The 21,027-nt window shown below is 47.2% G+C and overlaps 1 long non-coding RNA gene across 1 annotated transcript in view; it reads left to right on the top strand.

Moving 5' to 3' along the window:
* LOC120386416 overlaps positions 1 to 16,297 on the top strand; it is a 28,908-nt gene extending 12,611 nt beyond the window's left edge. Inside the window, exons 2-4 of the long non-coding RNA XR_005589708.1 lie at positions 5,634 to 5,709; positions 14,108 to 14,251; positions 14,979 to 16,297. This is a non-coding gene — a long non-coding RNA (uncharacterized LOC120386416). The remainder of the gene's footprint in view (positions 1 to 5,633; positions 5,710 to 14,107; positions 14,252 to 14,978) is intronic.
* The last annotated feature ends 4,730 nt before the right edge of the window (positions 16,298 to 21,027 follow it).

The raw sequence follows: 21,027 nt of genomic DNA, 5'->3' as shown, positions 1-21,027 counted from the left end.
CCTCAGTCAAGCAGCCGCCCTTTGAAAGCTGCAACAACCTGGTGTCTTCAACAACCGAAAAACTAACAGAACCATTTGCCCCACACCTACTACCAATGTGCGCATGCAGGTGTATCTGCTGTTGCGTAGTCATGGGAACACAGAACAGCTATGGCCGTAGCACTTAGTCTGGGGGACACTGAGGAATTTATATTTCTACAGATGACACATCTACAGTTATACACACTGAAATTCTGTCCTCCCAGACGGAGGGCGTGAGAGCAGTGGGAGGCAGGGGGGCAAAGCAGGGCCTGTGAATGGAGCCAAGGCCCCCATACAAGTCTAAGGACATCCTGGAAAACAAAATAAAAAGGGGAAAAGGAGCCTCCTTTTTATTAACCTCCTTAATTTTTCATTTCTGACACAGATTGTTTTCCCCTCATTTCAAAGAATTTCAAGCTAATGTCTGGAGGGCAGAAAAATCTATTTCCCAATACGCCTGCTGCAGCTTTTTCACCCATCGACTGCCCTTCCTGGTACAATCAGTGGGACATTGATTTTTTTTGCTAGAGCATCATCCAAAAATCTATCAATACAAACAGCATCTTTGAAAAAAATAACCAGCAATCTAAGATGAGCTGCTTTATTCCTCCCTTAATACCACCAGTGCACAGCCAGGCACAGCTCTGGGGTATCCAGCCCCTGAGAGACAACCAGCCCATCCCTGCCGTATCCAGCCCACTGACGTGCCAAGCTCTCCTACAGGGTTATGAGCCCCGTGGGGCTAGAGGGGGAAGACGCGTAACTCACACCATTAGCATATTGCTGACATTGGGCCCATCGCATTGCCCCCTATTGATTTAACAGATACCGCATAGGAGTGGGACCATCCACCAGTAGGGCTGTGGGCAAGGCAGAGAAGCCTCCCAACAGGTCTTCAAGAAGTGGCTGAGAGCAGCGAGGTGCCATTGCACCGTCAGGATGTGCAGGTCACAGGTTCTCAGCTCCTCACAGGCCAGAATGGCAAGAAAACAACATTTAGGGGCTCAAAGGAACCCACCCCCAAACAGAACCCAAAGATGCACGTGCGGTGAGTGAGATGCTCTTCTGCCTGCTGAGCAGTCTAAGCTGTGGGTGTGATGGGCTGCACAGTACACAGCAGGGACAGATTCACACACATGCACTCAGGGGCGGCTCCAGGCACCAGCACGCCAAGCGTGTGCCTGGGGCGGCAAGCCACGGGGGGCGCTCTGCCGGTCGCTGCGAGGGTGGCAGGCAGGTTGCCTTCGGCGGCTTGTCTGCGGAGGGTCCGCTGGTCCCGCAGCTTCGGCGGACCTCCCGCCAGCGTGCCACTGAATCCGCGGGATAGGGACCTCCCGCAGGCTGCCGCCGAAGGCAGCCTGCCTGCCGTGCTTGGGGCGGCAGAATACCTAGAGCCGCCCCTGCATGCACTGATTCCAGAGAACATGGAGTCATCAGCCTGATGCTTTTGTTGTGTTATTTACACTGGCAAGACAATGTGTCCTTTGTAACGCACCGATTGCAGGAGCACAAGCACAGTGAATGCACTGGTCTCTTCACAGCAATCTCACTTTTCCCAGTACACCCGGCACTACGCCCTAGTCAGCAGAAATGCTCAGTGCTTCTGGCTGCGTGGCTCCAAACCCATGGGCAGAGACGGGACAGAACTTTCTCGCCCTCCCCAGCTGCACCTCATGACGTAATGGGGGGCTGGTGACTCACTCACGTCCTGGGGCCGAACTCAGGGCTTATTACACTCCATGCAGTCCCATGAAGGCACCATAGAATTTGCTCCCGTGTGTTCGGTTGGCGTTGTCCCCACACACCCTATGTGCAGCCTGTCTACTGGGGATGTGCTGTGCCCTAGATGCAGCATGTCACCCCAAGGGCCATTATGTGAAGCTGAGTGGTCTGATGTAGGGTTTTCACATTGGGAGCCCTGAACAGCAATGGCAACGGATGCTAGAAATTAATGTTATGAGGTTATAGGTTGATTTAGAACCCCATTGAGATTAGTACGTATGAACTCACCCATATAACTGCAAGCATAAGCCCCACCTAAGACACGAGGTGTGTGTGAACCCTCTAGGCGCCCTTGGCTGAGTCCTGGAGGGGTGTGTATGCGTGCAGAGAGAGAGAGAGAGAGAGAGAACGCCATCTCAGAAACTGAAGTCAGACAATAACAGACTGAGGGAGCGAGACAGCTTGGAGGTGCAGCTAAGAGTGGATGGCTGACCCTGGAAAAATCCTGGGAGAGGTTTTTGGGCTGAGGTGCAGGCTGAAAAGATGTCTGATTCCTTTTGTGTTTGGAGGCAGCAGGCTTTGTGCATTCTTTGTAAATAAACAAAATTGCACCAAAGAACTACCGGACCACCACAGATTTCTACCCCCAGCTGAAACACCACAGGGCCCCAAACTTTGACTAGCAGCTGCTCGGGTCAAAAAGGGGCAACAATAACATAGATTCATCCATCTTCTTTGCCATTTTCCATCCCACCGAGCAGTCTCGAGGACTAAGTCCTGCCCCGTCCCTTTCCATAGGGACCAGCTGCCCTGTGGGCAGGAAGTAAGTGCTGCCAATCCTGGCCCAGGGTCAGAGTGTCCCTTTTGATACCCCCTTGAGAATCGGAGTGCATCCTGGTGCTCCACTCACTCGTAACGGACCTGGGATGGCACTGACACTTTGCATCAGAAGCCTGAGGAAAGCTTCGTCCCTGTTCTACTGGGGGAGGGCTGCCCTTCCCTTCAGAGCCTGTGCCTCCCCCCCGCCTGGAATACAAGGTGTCGAGCTGCTGGGCCCCCTCAATCACAAACATAAAGGGCTGCCATACCCATAGCTCCACCACTCGGCTTTTATGGCACAGCCCCTCCAACCCCTCTGTCTGTATGGTATCGAATGTAGGTTTCCAATGTTCAGGCAGGTACCTTGAATTCTCGCCATCTGTAAAGCATTAAGCACACTTCTGGTGCTATATAAACAGGCTAGAGGGGCCAATGGTCTAACAGCACGGCAGGAGATGGGATACCCAATGAGACAGACCAATACTCTGGATCAGTACAGCAACTAGGAATCCAAATTCCACCCCCGGCCTTTGTATCAGAATAAGTTTGCACACATGACATGCCAGCTCTAGGGAGGGGCCAGGCATGAGAGGCTGGAGCAGGAGGAGTCAGAATGCTGGCAGGAGGGTTAGCACTGCAGGGAGCTCTCCATTTCTCTGTACAGGGTGCAGAATCAATGCACTTGGGGAAGAAGAGAACCAGAAATGAATTTAGTGGTGAGGCATCATCTCTAGCAAGAAGACAGATGCTAGGAGCCTGCTCCGTCAGTGGAGGAAGTTGCGATGCTGACTTGTGCTGAGACAGAGAAAGAGCTATTCCATTCTAACAGTGCATTACCATGAAACGGGAAAAGCACGAGGCGCATTAGCTCACACAGTATAATGGAGATAGGATTTTAGGTAAGCTTGGCAGTAACTGGCTCTTACTACTATAAGAAATCGAACACTTCATTTGACAGTCTTGGCACCTATTAACACCTACAGGGAAACTGCCTTTGCCTAATATTGTCCATACACTCTGCATTGCTGCTTAATCAAGATGTTTTGCTCCCTTGCTTTTTTTCTAGAGGGGAAGATATTTACACGTATTTTCTGCTGCAGTCAGATTACACATTCTTGGCAGTGCCTTGGAAAGGATCCACTGTCACAGCACACTGCATTCATCCAAACAGCCTTAGGTCTGCCCTTTCTTTAGGTCAGGAAAGGAAACAGGAGGATTTCCTGGCACAGGAGAAACACTATCAAATGCTTCATTTATTTGTTGTTGATATGTGTATAACAGTTGAAGAATCTCTAAATAGCCTGGTAATATTTTGGTTTATGAGTTACTCTTCCCTAACTAATAACATATTGTAAGGACAGTCTGTATTCAAGTCTGCTTTATACATCTCTGCTGCTACAAGATTTGATTTCTGTTATTTGATTTCTGTTATTAAGCACCCAGAAATCCCAAACAGTACACAACTGAGCTCCAGCCCCGTTAGGAGGAGATGTGCACTCTCGGGCTACTTGAATGGGTACAGTTACAAAGCAGTGTGTGGGCATTAAGGCATAAATCCTTTTACCAGCTCCTGGAGCTGGAGTTTCTGTGTGAGCGTCTCCTGTGCACAGCTTTAAAACTGTACCTTGCAATTTGCATTTGTGTTTCCGGAGGCCAGAGCTCCAAGCGTTCTTCTGGAATTTAGAGGATGTTGAATTTTCCACAAAATGTACAGTACCTTCTTGCCCAGAATTCTCCAGCTTCTGATGTGTTTTATGTTTTCTTTTGTGTGAATCTATGCGGCAGCGTCTCAGTTCTCTCATGTTTCACAGCTGGATTTGCTTTCCTCTTCCCTATGATACAAGGGATTGGTTTGAATTGATTTAATTGGCAATCATAGATCACAGTGTTCAGATGATTCAGGCCAAAATGACTTTGGAGCAGCAGTTGGAAGTGTCATGAAGGGGTCACCACCCCACTTTCTCCTGAGTTACAAACACTTTAGTTCTGATTCTTCATCAAGCAGCTTTGAAGTGAGCTGGGTATGTCCAGTGCTTTCTTCATCGCTGGTAGAAATCTGTGGTTTGGATCCATGGGTATTGGTTTGAAAGTGAAAGCATGAATGAAACGCAACATCTGTATTGAGTGAAATCCCGCCCTCCCCCGTCCCCGAATGGGCTACTGGTTAAACCCATTGGGTTTTGGGTGCACTAGGTTAGCCAAAATGAGTCATTTGTGGTGCTGAGTAAAGCTGCAATCTCAGGTGTCCCATCAATAGATGACGTATTTTCTAATTGCGTCCACATTTCCTGCTAAGCCTAGAAGCTCAGGGTAAATAGCCCAAGCTGCCTTTTTGAGGTTTTCAGACCTCTAAAAAAAATAGACCATAATGAGGAAAGTCAAATTTAAAAATACCAGATGCTGTTAAAAATCACTAACGGTAACGTGCTCCCATCTTCAATATCCTGCCGATAGGTAGTTATGCCTCAGCCACACCCTCACTGGGACATCCCCTCATGCCTCTGGGTCGCACACACTACACAGCTTATAAAGACCTTTGGGACCCTTCTAGATCATGGCACTCTATAAAGATAGGTTCTAATCAGCATCATTAATAACTCCACATTCATATCTCCTAAGCTCCAGGCTCTATCCATCCTTACACGATGAAGCAGCACAAGTGTAGTTGAGTTTCACACATCATCCTTAAAGGGACAATATCAGCTTATAAATCACACTTCCCTTGACATTTTTTTCATCTACCATTATTTTAAATTAAACTCATCACTAAAACAAAAAAGGAGAAAAATATTTTTCTCTGCTCCTTTAGTCTGTATACAGGCAGTCAGGCTGTTTCCCTGCTCAGTCAATTCCCCCTGTTGTTTATCGGGGTCTTTCACACCGCAAATGTGGAGGGGGAAACATTTTAAAAGTAGAAGAATGTGATTTTAAAAACCACAAGAACTGGCAGAGGAACTCAGCAGCAAGTGAAGCACCTAAAACTACTGGTAACTCTTTATTTATTTTAATGGCTACGTTCCAAGTTGCCTGCATCCCTTTACACTGTTTCTTCTGTTTCTGTTCAAATTAAGGTTTGAAGTTCCTTGAGGCAAAGAGTTGTATCTTTCTGTTTCTAAAGAACCATACACACCTATGGCACTATATACAGTAAGTACAAAACATACAATAAAAACAATTAGGCAGTGGATTAGTGTCCCACGAGAAGTAATGGAAACTGTCATGTGACAATGGTAAAGAATCACAAAGTCTCTTTTTTTGAACAGTGAACAAGGAACTTTATTAGAATAAGGAAAACAGACTTATTCCTCAATATACGCAGTCTGATTTTTTTCAAATTCCTTGTCCATATAGGGATTTTATAACTGGTGGTAATAAATACACAATGGCAAAATAATATACCAATAAACAAAGTATTTATAAATTATGTATATAAAATCTTCCACTGAAAATGGCAGAGGGGTTTGTAGTGTCCAGGCAATCACTGCTTCTTCAGTCAGAGAATAGGCCATCATCCTCTTTGGCAAATTAATCGTGAGCTGCTAGTCTGCAGTATTCTGTGAGGAGGTGGATAGAGAGGTGTGGGAGTCAGGATGGGGGGTGGTATTTGGAGCCAAATTCTGTAGTCACTGAAGTGAAGTCAGTGGAGTCACATGGGTGCACCTGACAGCAGAGTTTGACCCATAAGATGTCTTACTCAAACCACAAAGATGGATACTACCTATTACCTCTCGCTTAGCGCCAGAAGTGAGAAAACCAGCTCTTGACCCCCTTACTAAATGGATCTCTTGAGTGAGCACTTTCTGATCCTAGAGCTAGGAATATGTCCAAGAAAAACAGAGCTGCTGAAAAGGATGCTGTGAATTAAGGAATCCCTGGTCTGACACAGAGCGCTAACCCTGGGGCAGGATTAGCAGCGAGAGATGAAAGGCCAGAGCTGGTTTCCCCCTTTACTGTCTCTAAAGAAAACAGCGAGCTGATATGCGGAGCCTGGCTGCAGCAGCTGGTGACACGGCTCAGCTATAATTCTGACCCTTTCATAGTAATGAGGGCTGAGATGGAAAGTCAAATAACTGCTGCCATCACTGGATAAGGATCTTCCAAGGTGCATGAACCTATCACATGCCATAACTCACCAGAAATGCTCTAAATATCACGTATATAGCTATGAACTGAGAAAATACAGTAACTGCCTCCTACTAATGTGATCCCCACATTCAGGGGCAGCTCCAGGCCCCAGCACGCCAAGGGGGTGCTCTGCCGGTCGCCGGGAGGGCGGCAGGCAGGGCTCCGGTGGACCTCCCGCAGGCGTGCCTGCGGAGTGTCCGCTGGTCCTGCAGTTTTGGTGGAGCATCCGCAGGCACGCCTGCGGGAGGTCCACCGGAGCCGCGGGACCGGCAGAGCGCCCCCCGCGGCGTGCCGCTGTGCTTGGGGCGGCGAAATGGCTAGAGCCGCCCCTGCCCACATTGGCTCACCACAATGATGAATTTACCCTCTCACAGCAACAGGTCTGAAGAACAAAATAACACACACATAGGCATCAGGGGAGGCCCATCCAAGTCAGACTACTCCAGGCTGAAACAACTTATTCATGACAGGACAGTTCTGTACCTAGCAATGGGCATGTGGCTGCACTGCCCATTCACTGCAATGACGGAGAAGCCAACTTGAAAAACAAACTGCAATCAAACCCAGCGTTAACACCAGAGCAAGCAATACAACTTACTGAAAAACAACCCCGGGGGGTTAAAATGCACTTTGCAGGGGAAGTGGAGCAATGAAAACCAAAGTCAATGGAAACACTTGCGTATTAGGCCGGGAGTGAGTGCCAGGATCTCTACAAACTTCATGTATCCCATTCAGTCCTGGTGACCGGGTTAAACTTCCTCCCTCAGGGGCCTCTTGTGAGGCTCACCACATTTCTGGTGCACAGGAATTTGTCATCAAACTGTCGCCATTGGCAGAAACTGGGCCACACCTTTACGTTAATTGCCCCTCTGCTATTTAAACATATTTAATGTGTTTTTAGGGAGGATATTGCCCATCTGAAAAGATTCATCCCAAAACACTTTCTCCAAGGCTTTAAGAGCCAGTGACTAGGAAGGGGGAACCAGCTTGGGCTGGGCAGTGAAGACCAATACAAGGCCTCATGGTAGCTCAAGTAAATCCAGATAGCGTTGACAACCGGGGCTCATTCTCACATCCTAGGTTCTGGGGGAGCCTGGAAGCACCAGGATACCATGCAAACAGCCTTTCTGGCCTAAATGCAGTTCCAGTCATTTCACATGAAAGTCCATCCCCATTTACACACTCAAGAGGTTCGGGTGATTCAGGCGAGGCTCAAAATGCACCCAAACCAAAGTTATAAAACCCCTCAAGTTCACCCATGGCTGCCTGCAAACTTGCCCCAGCTAGAGCCAAACTCTGCTCTTGGACGCATGTATTGATCTCCCACTGAAACCATAGGAAGCTGAATCTGGACACACACATCCCTTGATACATTTGTGTCCTTTCACAGTGGCGTGCTGAGGCCATGGGCTGGGCTGTGTTGCTGGGAGCCATCCATCAGCCCAGTGAAGCATGTTGGCAATATGAAAAGCGAACCACACTGAGTGCTGGACAAGCTTTGTTTTCATTTGCCTGACTCCTGAGCCCAAGCGAAGAATGAGAAGAATGGTTGTTACAAGGAGGAGGGAGAAAAATTGTTCTTGTTAACCTCTGAGGAGAGGACAAGAAGCAATGGGCTTAAATTGCAGCAAGGGGGGTTTAGGTTGGACATTAGGAAAAACTTCCTGTCAGGGTGGTTAAGCACTGGAATAAATCGCCTAGGGAGGTTGTGGAATCTCCGTCATTGGAGGTTTTTAAGAGCAGGTTGGACAAACACCTGTCAGGGATGGTCTAGATAATACTTTGTCCTGCCATGAGTGTATGGGACTGGACTAGAAGATCTCTCGAGGTCCCTTCCAGTCCTACAATTCTATAAGGTCCGGTTGCCTTCCCTCTGCAATAGCTTTTTGGCTTCTAACAACTGAGTGGATCTCTGCTGTTGACAGCAGCAAAACTTCAGCTGGAAATACACCCAGGGTGGTCTAGTGGTCAACAGGAGACCAGCCAGATGAAGGAAGTGACAGGAAAGATACCTGGAATATTTTCTCCGTGCTGGACTCACAGGCTGCAAGAAATAGAAATTAACATCCACAAGAATGTCAGCATTGCAGAAAGAGCAAACAGAGATCATGAGAGATGGAAAACATTTTAGGATGGTATATAACTAGCTATCTCCCAGTTCCCATAGACTAATGCAGAACCAATAATCTTTTGCTGTAAGCTATCTGCTGGTCTCCAGCAATGAAAGCAGAACTCAAACAGAGACCTTCCTCTCTAGGTCATTGGCTCAGATCTAGACCAAGATGGCAGGATGCTATCTGATACCTGTTCAGGGGCCTACCTTAAACCAGTGAGTGGTCCCACCTGGGTTCTAGCAAACACGTGCCTGCAGCAGTTGCTAACATGCTGGCTGTAGTCTCAGCAGCTCTCTCACCCTGAGTGGAGGGAGGTCCGTCAGAGCTGTGGTGTGTTGGCCAGGCTCTCGGTTTAGCAAGAGGAGAAATAGCAGCAAAACCAGGAGCAGCAGGCAGCAATTGTAGATTCTCTAACTGGCTCCTTGGCAGCATTAATTCCTGAGCAAAAAACCCTGTTTTCACTGGCAAGTTCTGGTTTCATGTTTCTGATCTTTTAAACAGCAGGTGCTCAGCAGAATCTGGCCAGCAGCTCCCCAAAGTGGCTTTAGTTACTCTGCTGCCAGGCAGCTGAGCTGCGTGGCGAGGTTTCCTAACACTTGGAGTTCCAAGCAAGGAGCTGGGGAACAATCCCCACTCCCCATCAATCATCAGTGTCATTTAGGAGGGAGGGAGGCTTGGTTCCCTGGAGGAAAGAGCTGTGACCTATTCCCTTCCGGCACATCTCTGGGAATGGGGATCACTGGAGCAGTTCAGGCCCCGGGGTGCTGACACACTCCTAGCTTTCAACAGACTCACAATAGATAGATACTCTGCTTCGTCTGCCCACCCTCCGCCCTGGGCCCTAGAGCAGCCCCCAGAGCCCACCTGCCTGATTCCTGTCAGGGAGGGAGAAAAAAGCAAGACTATTTGTGGTTCTGTACAAACGACAAGAGACTATGTGGGCAGGCAAAGGGTTAACAGGTGAAAGTCAATGCCCCCCTCTGCCAGTCAGCCAATATTTCTATCAATAAATTATGCAGCAGCATCTAGTAATAATGACACAGCAGCCAGAGCTATTTAAAACAAACCAATCAATTGTATTAACGTAATCCCCAGGAGAAAACAAGATACCACACACAGAACTGGTCCCGGGGCAGGCCAAGGAGACAGGGACCTTTGGCTGACAGACTGCACTGGGCAAAGCCAAGAGAGACCAATGGGAAGGGTCCCCTTGTTACAAGGATCAGTCCTCCTGCGGCAGGGCCGCAGCTGGTGTAGAGCATGAATTGCCTTCCACCATTCCACCTCCCCAGCTGAACGCAGCCACAGCTCCCCAGGAGCAGGACCCAGGCTGCAGAGACGAGCCTGATCCTATAGGGAAACTCCTCTCTCTCATCTCAACTGTCACCCTGCCAGGGTGGAGCAGGTACCTGTGGAGGCAGGACCCAAACCCAGGAATCATTCTAGTAGCCATGGGGGCCACTGTGCCCAAAGCCAGCTGCTGTGCAAAGAGCCTAGCACAGAGATGGGACAGCCGGGGCTGCAGGGAGTCACACTGCTTCCAGAAAGCTCCTGTTGTTATTTTAACTGCAACGGTTCAACCATAAGCTTTGTGATCGGCACTCCACTGTCCTGGGCACCAAGATTATATCCCACAGCTTCCCAACCCCTCTGTCTTTGTGAAAGAAGCATAAAGGGGGCAGCAGTGGCTAGTGTGGCTGTAAAAAGGTACACTTGTTTAAGCTGGAACCATTTCCTATTCCCTTGCTGAAAGAGTTGTTAAAGTTCATGGCTCTTCTTATTGCATGCCTTACAAATACTGTTCTAATAACCCCCACCTCCTGCAAAGGCACCCTCTCCATCCAGAGAGTTTATCAGATGCCAGCGTTATCAACATAGAAATGAACTCTGGGGAGTCTTGGGGGGCTTTGAGATCAGGAGTCTGACAGCTGCAGAAAAAAAATGAATGACTTGGTTTAAATGAAGTCGACACCCGGGGTATCGAGGAGGAAAGCAGAGCAGTAACTCTCCTGCTGCCGAAAATCAGCAGCATTTGTATCCAAGGTCACGTTAAAGAGACGGCCTGGCAGATATATTTAAACAGGATGAATCTCACCATTGCATGCTTGGTGCTATGGGAAACGCATTACAACACCAAGGGGCAGAGGTCTAGCTTCATTTCAAAACTGATTTTAAATATTTCCATTATTTCAAGAGAGGAGAGCGGCATCCTTGAGGTCCCTGTCAGTGAAGAGACACAGCAGCTCTCACACCCATAAATAATATCCGGTTGTGTCTTCCGGGCTCTAGATACATCCTGACTGATGCACAGAACACTGATGAGCTAGAGAACCCTTCTGTAAACAGGTTCCAGCCACACGGGGAGGCAACGGGAAACTGTCCACACCACCTTCTGCTGGAAACTGCATGGAGTCCAGCAGGGGCTTGGGCATCCCTGTTGATTTTCCATGGAAGATGCTCAGATACTACAGCGATAGCTGCCCATGTGCAATTCTCAGCAAGAGAGATGTGCAGTATCTGACAATGACGAGACCTAATGTGGGTCCCTTCCAGTCTTTTCTCTCATGCCCATCATCTCCAGTAACTCACCCCCGCAGGGATTTATCCGCAGAAGAGTCCTGCCAGGAGGGAAGCGTCAGTACCCCATTTTACAGAGGAGAACCAGGGCACAGAAAAATTATGTGACTTGAAGGGCCCCTAGAAAGCATGTGGCAGAGACAAAACCAGAACCCACAGTGCTGGGGAGGGCAGGTTCAAGGCACTGACAATGTCTTTTCTTTTCAGAAGTTAGACGACAGAGGCTGGGAGAATTCATCAGCACTCTGACTAGCACAGGCATCCCTAACATTTCCTTGCAGTTAAACACTGGACATTGTATTTTCCTCCTATTCACTGCCTAAGTAAAGATGAATAAGAGCTTGGAACTCACTATCCTTTTCAGCAACTGGTCCAGTTCTTTTACCCCATTTGATCACAGATAAGCGACACTGGGGATTCCTTTAAATATCTGAGAGGAAGAGAGAGAGAAATCCATAGGTAAGACCAGCAGGCATGATTGCTTCCTATTTCATTACATTAACACTCTACTCTATGTACGGAGAGCAAGTCCCACATAGGGATTCAAAGAGACGCTGAGGCAGCGAGGAGAGGATAGGAAGCTCTGCTGTGCTGCAGCTAACACCGTTTATGCTGCTTGGTCGTGGTGACAAGGGAAGGAGTTGAACTTGTAAACACTGAGGAGAAGGTATCTGGAAACAGATATTCCAAAGATCCAGATCTACAGCTCGAAAGGTGAAATAATTGGTGAAATTATGGTAGTTTGCACTCTTTTCTTTACTCTTGAAGAGGGCCAAGCATCTTGTCCTAACTGCACTCAGGAACAGGATGGGCCTGGGCCCTGAACTGGTTTACAGAGTCCCATCTGTAAGGAGCATCTTTACAAAACAATCTGAAGCAAAGGGTTTAGTTTTGCTGCTGTAGCCACTTTGAATATCAACTTGTCCGATGAACGTAGGAGAACATCCTGCAGAATTGAGCCAAACAAAACGACAATCAGCCCAGCCCAAGAGAGAAATGGCATGCAGAGCAGGCTGATGTGCTGGAAGCTGTGCCTGGGGAGGGAAACCCCATAGGTCAACAGCGAAGGTGTGAAACTGCTGGGATGCAGCCCTAATTAAAAGGGGCACTGAGAGATCGAGAGGACCAGTCTCTGACCTACAGCACCTCGTTTGGGTTTTTTTGTGTTTTTTTAACTAATATCTGGTTACAAAGTCCATGCAGCTCTTAAGTAAAGCCTTACTTTGAACAATCAATCCAATGCTTTTTATTTTCAAAATAATAGAACTAAAAAAGCTCCTGCGCAACCCTACAATAACAAAGCAATGCACACACACGTACAGTCCTATAACAGCAAACCAGTGTGTCCAGCCAGGCATTCATGAGTAACCATGGAACAAGCTGTTCATAACCCAGTTCTCACGAGCAACCTTGTGACAAATGGTGTTTATAAACAGCATGTTTAAAAGGAGCTTTGCTATGATGAGCAATATATCACCAATGTCTCATAGGAAGCAACCTGCAGGGACCTCATCAGAGCCAGAGGAAGCAGGTGATGCCTCCTGGAGCAGAGACCCAAACTTCAAACTCAGAGGCTTTAATATGCAGCTTATTCTCCTCCTTCTCTGCAGGGACATGCCACCTCCCTTTTCCTGTCCCCCGGGGTGGTTTCAGCATTCTCCCCCTTTCAGGTCTCCCAGGCCGATGGACCAAATGCCTCCTTGAACCATGCAGGACCATCACTTTGGGTGCACCTCTGGACCACAGGCTCCCATCTGCCTCCTGACTCCCTCTGCGGCGGGCCGCTCTGCTCCGACTGGAGATTCTTGGCAGGAAAGATGGGATGGCAGGTTCAAGGCCTGGGGACATGGTCTCTCCTAGCACATTCGCAGCACAGCCTTTCACCACAGTGTGACCTAAATTCCCAACCACCAGCCCCAACTGCCAGGGAGCCTTTGGGCGCCAACGTTGCAGTCAACACCCCAACAGCCGGACACATCAAGGGGCAGTAAGCTGGCCCCAGTGCCCCAGTAGGGGAAAGGGTGGTCTCTGAGGGAGAGCCTGGGTGCCCCTTGCCAGGGCCTGGGGATTCTCACAGGAGACACGCTGAATCCTGGGCTCAGGGCTTGCCTGGAAAATCTGTGCGAAATGAGCATCCAGGTGCTTGCAGGCTGTGGGTCTGCACCCTGCCAAGGTCTCCAAGTGTGAAAGGCTGGCCCCACGGCAGTCACTGGCAAAACTCCCCCGACGTCGGTGCGGCCAGGATTTCACCCCAGATCTGAAGGGGTGTTATTTAACTCTCACATATCTTTAAGACTGTCGGCCACATAAAGACAGAACCTGGTGGTGAACAAAGGAGAAGCATAGGAATCCCACCCTCGCTGGGCGCTCATCCTCCCCTTCCCATTGCTGGGCTGTCGGAGTCATGGCCCCTGTGCAGACGCGCAGTGGCTCATAAGCCCATATATAACAGACGTCCTGCGCATTCTCCATATTAATAAATGGGGAAAGAAGGAACCATAAATCTATAAACTGCCAATTTGCACAGGACTAGCTCTTTTACTGGCTACGCACTAGCACCTTTTACAGCCCATTAATTACTTTCTCTAATAAAGTTTGACAAAATGATAACTTGCCCATGAAAAGTGTTGTAATAAATACATTTTCTCTAACTTTCAACCATTCTTGCATGTCTGGCTCATAAACCTCTGCCATGGTTCAGTAACTTATTGTCTGTCTATATTTATCAGTCGAGGACGGAACCCAGAAGTGAATCGGCCAAACAGGACAACCATACAAATACAGCGACCTGCGAGGTTGGCCTCTCTATGGACACACAGTAAGGAACTGGCCCCACCCCTGAGGCTGAATCTCCAGACCAGCACTGAACATTGGTAGGCATTTCCTTCTTGGCATGCTGCAGCTTTACCAGGTATTGAGACAATTTCCCACTCGGCAGCCCCCCGAGCAGAGGTCCCACCCACCAGGCCTGAAGTTTGGGACTGCTCACCTCACACCACCCTGGGGGGGAGTTTATCAGCTGCGGTTCCGACAAGCTCAAACAGGCTGCAGTCTGAGAGGAATGAGTTAGCTAAGTGGGAGCATCCATGTAATAACAGCAAAAGGGAAAAGAAAATCTCCACTTTTGGAGCATCAGGCCACTTTCTCCGAGAACACTAGTGAGACAGGCTTCCTGGGAGCAATGCAGGAGATCTCCAAGCCACTCAGGGTGCTGGGTGCATTTTAAATTGATATGCTCTGGATGGAAGTCAGAGACTACGACAGTTTCCTGTGTAACTAACAATACCTCTGACACATCACACTGAAATATTGTTAACAACCAAATGCACTTGCTATCAGCTGTGCTGTTTCTTCCTTGCACTCAGCTTCCACAAGGAAATGAGATGTTCATTTTCCTTTTCTGGGTCTCGTGCTTTCTTGTTGTTCTAACTATTTACTGTATTTATTCATTTGTATTATGCCATAGGCCAGCCCAATGCACATTTTATGCACTTGCCAAAGCTGCTGTTTTCTAAGATAGCGGGTGAAGGGCCAAATACGTTTGTTTTCATTCGCAGCTATACCCTGCTTGGTCAAACATTTTCTTTTCTACATCCACAGGTGTGGCACTGCAGGCGCTGAGCCGTGGTCCAGAGCACAGACACTCAGAGCTCACTCGACACCAGGCCAGACCTATCAGTCCCCATTGTTAGCACTGCTTTTCCCAGCCGTACAAACAGCCCAGAGTCATCGTGCAGGGAGTCAGAAATGACAACAATTCCATGTGTGCCATTTCCGGTCACCCTTCCGCCCCCTCAGTTCCTCCCTCCCACCTTCTCTGTCTTTTGCAGAATAGACATCTAAACCCTAATATATCTATCACAGAGGAGATAAGTCATGTATAGTTCTCCAGAAAAAACTTAATACTTGGAAATACTGGGAACTGTTCTAATAGGATTTGAGTATTAGAAGCTATTTGTTTGGGCAGGAAAAAGAATCCTGAGGCGGATTCAGCTGTCAGGGTTTCTTGCTTTGCTTGACTCCTGCCCCAGCTGAGCAAGTGCTGTTTCCGATAAGGACACTAAATAAGGGAGCTCAGAGCTCATCAGCTGATCAGTAGCTCTTCTGGAGTTAAGGTCTCAGTGTCAAGCGCGGCAATTTCTGACAATGCACTTAAACACAGCCAAGCTGGCTCGTGACTGGTGCCAGGCAAGCACACCCTACCAGGCACCCATGCTGCGTGCCAACTGCATGCACACTAAGCAGGCCGGCTGCACTTGATGTCAGCTGCAGAATTCTTACACTGTTTAATTAGTTGAGTGACTGTGCTTTGCCCAGTAAAATCATCGCCCCCTCACCCCCAGAAGCGCCATGCAGTGGAAATTTATGATCATAATTTAGAGGCTGAATTACCTCTGTCAGTACCTGTTCCATGTGAATTACTCAGTCATATTAAATTCAACTGTTGATTTTGCTGGGTTCTATGAAGCGGGAACACTTCGAGCCAATGAAATAATGGATGAGAAAGAATTATAGTCACAATAGCCACATTAGCTGTTTAAAATGTTCTGTGCAGCCCATTTGTTGGCTGGCAGTGTATGATATCGGCACCCACCTACTCCTACCAGCCAAAGTCTCATTTATTGCCACATCCGCTCAAGAGTGGCATACTTTAGTCTAATAAACATGCCATGCTGAGCCCAGCAAGGAGCATTTGTGCAGTTAAATACAATCAGTAAATATCCTTCCTCGCCTTATTTTCTGCTGGATTTCATTGTAGCAGTCATCACAGCAATACATGCTATAGGCAGGGCTTCATGCTGTCTGCTATTCCATAGTGACAAAACAGGAAGTGGAATCCACCACCTTGCTGCAGAATTTAACTCCAGAATGAATATTTTCTTTTTAAAATATTATGTTTCTAGGCTTTATGTTTGCAAAGAAAACCTTCCAAATGCAACCTGCGTACACAGTTACAGGAGTGTTCTATGCCTGTATATACGTAAATAGTTAATAAATAAGGTGTCTGTAGCTGTTGCTCCAGACTTTGTGCATAGTTTTAACATACAAGATGCAGTACTCACCCTGGCTACCCTGAAACAATGCTCAGAGCTGTGACCTATCCCCATTCATTTAAATGTTGTGTTAACTCTGAACTCCAATGGTGGCTATTAAAATATCAACATCACTCACTTTTTCACTGATGGGTACTTTAGCAAAACCATTCATCTATTGCTCGTACCTCCCAACCCCAAACAACCTGCCATGCTGCAATATCAAAGTACTCAGTAATAACACAGTATAAGTCAGGCCTTAATTTCTGCTAATGCCCCACGCTGTGAAAATGTAGCTTGAATTATTTACAAAAACCTGGGCGGGTCTGAGCCTGTATTACAAATTGACACCAAAATTGTCAAACTTGTGGGGGCTTGGTGTTAGGCACCTAAATCAAAAGCTTTTGATTTAGGTGCCTAAATATAGTTTCATGGATTATAAAGCCAACAGGGACCACTCTGGCACCTCCCCCATAATACAGGTCATAGGACTTCCTGAATTAATTCCTGTTTGAACTAGAGAATATCTTCTTAACCAAAATAATAGAGCTAAGACACGCTGATTTGAAAATGATGGTTTTAGTCCTCAGCTGATAATATGTTCAGTTTCAGAGGGGGTCAGGATGTTGGGATTTCTAATCTGTGATTGAAAAGAATGAGACAAATGTGGGTTTGGGGGCAGGAGGAGTGTTCAGAACCAGCATCTGGAAGAAGTTGGGAACACAAAGGTTATTGCTTATTTTCACAGTCACAGACCTGGTGGTATTTGCAGCACTACTGCACTGAATTAAAATGAGGGGGAAAGAGGACCAGAAGCCTCCTTCATTTATAAGCGACTTTATTTTAATCTACAGTCTATACTGGGAAGCTTTGTAGTGAAAAGTAAATAACCCAATTACCATTGTGAAACGTACTATCAAACCTAGTGCTGATAAACATTTTGGCATTTAACTGGTGTCTTGCTCATCTCCAGGATATTTCCTGATTCATTAGTGGGGTTCTCACCAGCACTGGCTGCTAGAATCACGCTTCACTTCTGTCTCACTTTGGGAGCAAGGTTCTCTTATTCTCCCTTCAAAATCTCTGACCAGGAGAATTCCAGAAACGCTTTCCAAAGTGGATGATGTCTGTGAGCTGCTCTGTGCTGGGAACCTTTCGAATACTCACAATGCTTCACTCCTGTCCCTGGCCCTTCAGCATCTGCAAGGAGGAAGTGGGCTTTTTGCAAATCCCCTTTTTATATTTTCAGGTTAAAACCTGTTTTTCACTCTCTCTCCTCTCCTATTTTTACCCAGAAGTTCCCATCCTCTCTACAAACAGGCAGAAGACCTTCTCCCACCACACCCGCAGCCCCTCACCTGGAATTCTCCTTATAGTTAAAATTCTGAGGATACTGGCTATGGTAAAATCACGTCCTTAGAGGGCAAATGCACCAAATCTGTTGAGATTCTGGACTAGGGGTAAAAACATATTGGAGTCTCTCTCCCAAGGTTGCAGATGATGTTTTTACAAAGCATCATTTTATACAGATCTGCTAATACCCATCCCCAGACTGTGTAATCATGGAAAACTGGCATACATAAAAATTCACACACACATTTCCGATCAAGTGCATTTATCTGTATAGATGGCCCTTTTTTGCCAAGATAACACCAGAAAGTCTACACAAATCATCACAATTTACAGTCGCCTCCTCTTTAGTATAAAGCAGACTCTGCTAAATCAAGGGCTAATATATCACATTATTTCTAGTAACCCAAGGGCTGCCTCCTGCCACACGCTTCATGAAATACCTGTCTTTGATTCATTTTATTTCTGCCTCATCTTGTGGGTAGAAAAGCTTTTCTCCCCTCCTGTAAGACCTTTAGCTTTATTAACACACAGACTCAGTCCCAGGTGCTTTGCAAACTGGGGTTTTACCCCTGCTGACATAACATCACTGAAAGGATTAAAACAACAAAACAAAGCCAAAATAGTCATGAAAATAACATGATGTTTGCCACCATCACATTGTTCATTCTGCTTGTATCTGTCTGATCTATGGACTGTCAGGTCTTCAGGGAAGGGACTGCCTCTGATTCTATGTACAGCACCTAGCACACTGCAGTCCTGTTCTCAGCTATCCCTTAGGCACTACTGTAATAATGGTTAATAATATTAGTAACTCTTTTATTAGCTCATGCATATGTAGTGGGCACAGCTGCCTCCAGGAAAACAAAGAGAAGCATGTTGCAAGAAGCAACTTTCAGAGATTCAGCTGGAAACATTTAATGCTGTAAATCTGCAACCCATGGAAATCACTCCAAAATTCCAATGCACTGAAAAGCAGGACACTGTCAGAGAACACTGACACAATGACTGTGCCTTAGCAATTACAGTGTCCCTGCTAAAGAGGTACTCTTGATAGACCCAGCCAGCAGTCACTTTGCACAGCAAGGCAGATACTTTTGCTGGAGTTGGAAGTCCCGAGCACAGTCTCTTTTTTTGACCACTACCTTTCTAAAGGAGACTCAAAGCCAAAGGGAAGCTAGCTTTTTAAAGACATTTTATTGCTGTCGGTTTTTATATCCACAGCTTTCACCATGTCAGGAAGAAAGGGACAAACGCTTCCATGAATACCCATTGCCTTTGGAGAAAGAGACCCTCCCTGAGCAGGACCCACAGAACTTTGCAGCCATGGCTAAGTGTGCCATGAGTCATATACAGGGAGGTTCGTAAGCTGAACGTCATCAAGTAGAGAACTGCCCGTATTCCAAAGCCAGAAGGGACCGTGACTACCATCTAGTCTGATCTGCTGTGTAACACAGGCCGTAGAACATCCCCAAAATCATTCCTATGGACGATCTTTTAGAAAAACATCCAATCTTGAGTTAAATGTTGTCAGTGATGGAGAATCCACCACGACCCTTGGTAAACTGTTCCAATAGTTCATTACTCTCCAGAAACTGGGAATGAGCGACGGGATGGATCACTTGATGATTACCTGTTCTGTCCATTCCCTCTGGGGCACCTGGCACTGGCCACTGTCGGAAGACAGGACACTGGGCTTGATGGACCTTTGGTCTGACCCATAGGGTCATTCTTACGTTCTTATGTTCTACTCTCACTGTTAAATTCATGCGCTATTTCCAGTCTCAATTTGTCTAGCTTCAACTTCCAGCCACTGGGTCACATTAGACCTTTCCCTGGTAGATTGAAGAGACAATTATTAAATATTTGTTCCGCAGGTAGATATTTATAGATTATTAGACTAATAGACTAATAGATTGTATTTAGCTCTTTGAGTCTAAATACACGTCTAAATATGTATGTATAAATATCTCCTGTCTGTGTGTTCCATTCTATGCATCCGAAGAAGTGAGCTGCAGCTCACGAAAGCTCATGCTGAAATAAATGTGTTAGTCTCTAAGGTGCCACAAGTACTCCTGTTCTTTTGGTGGATCCAGACTAACACGGCTGCTACTCTGAAACCTGTCAATACATTCTGTTCATTCCCTCTGAAGCATCTGGCACCGGACACTGTTGGAAGACAGGACACTGGGCAAGATGGCCCAATATGGCCATTCTTGTTTTTATGAATTTCCAACAAGAATTGTCTGTCTAGATCAGAGGTCCTCAATGCGGTGCACGCAGGGGCTTCTAAATGCGCTCGCGTCCTGGCCAGCAGTCGAGCATCCGCCCAAATGCTGCCGGATTTCTGCGGCATTTCGGCGGCGATGCCTCTTGACGACACCACTTGCTGCTGACAATCGCGTCATTGAGAGGCGTCGCCGCCAAAATGCCGCAGAAATTCGGCGGCATTTCGGCAGATGCTCGACCGCCGCCACAGTCCTTCGTCTGGCACCCGCCAGACAAAAAGGTTGGGGACCACTGGTCTAGATGACCAGAAAACCCTTGGCAGAGAAGTGTGATTTTCGTACAGATTGGGCCGAGCTGCTATACACACTTGTCTCCCATACATCTCTCCATTTCATTGGACCCACTGGATCTTGAGAGGGGGGAGGGATAGCTCAGTGGTTTGAACATTGGCCCAGGGTTGTGAGTTCAATCCTTGAGGGGGCCATTTAGGGATCTGGGGTAAAATCAGTACTTGGTCCTGCTAGCGAAGGGACGGGGCTGAACCTGATGACCTTTCACAGTCCCTTCAGTTCTATGAGATAGGTATATCTCCATATATTTATTTATTCTTACACCATGTCCACATTGAAAACCTGATAGTGGTATGAAACTTCTACCAACTTCTAGCTGTGTGGAATTTCCCCTGCTTCTCTTCTCTCTGGTGGCTACAGACAGCCTATGCTCATCTGTCTCCAGCTGGGTAGAATGCCACAGTGACCTCTTGTCTCTGGTGGATACAAACTGCCAAGCCTCCTCTCTCACTGGTTCCTTTGGGGCCACTCCATTCTTCCTTGAATCTGAAATACTGGTGTTTCCTCAAACCTAGTTAACTAGCAACTCCTCAGCCTCTCTGATTCTTAGTAGCCTCTCAACTTGCTTCTCCAATCCAAGAATCTTTTCCTTTAGCACAGCCACCAGCTTGCACCTCATGCACAGGGAATTCCTTCTGTCTTGAGGCAGGAAAGAGTACATGGCACATCCATTGCAGGTAACCACCA

Source organism: Mauremys reevesii, linkage group 18, assembly GCF_016161935.1.
Source record: "Mauremys reevesii isolate NIE-2019 linkage group 18, ASM1616193v1, whole genome shotgun sequence".
Taxonomy (NCBI): Eukaryota; Metazoa; Chordata; order Testudines; family Geoemydidae; genus Mauremys; species Mauremys reevesii.
Note: the sequence above shows the minus strand (reverse complement) of the source record. Positions and strands in the feature narration are given on the sequence as shown.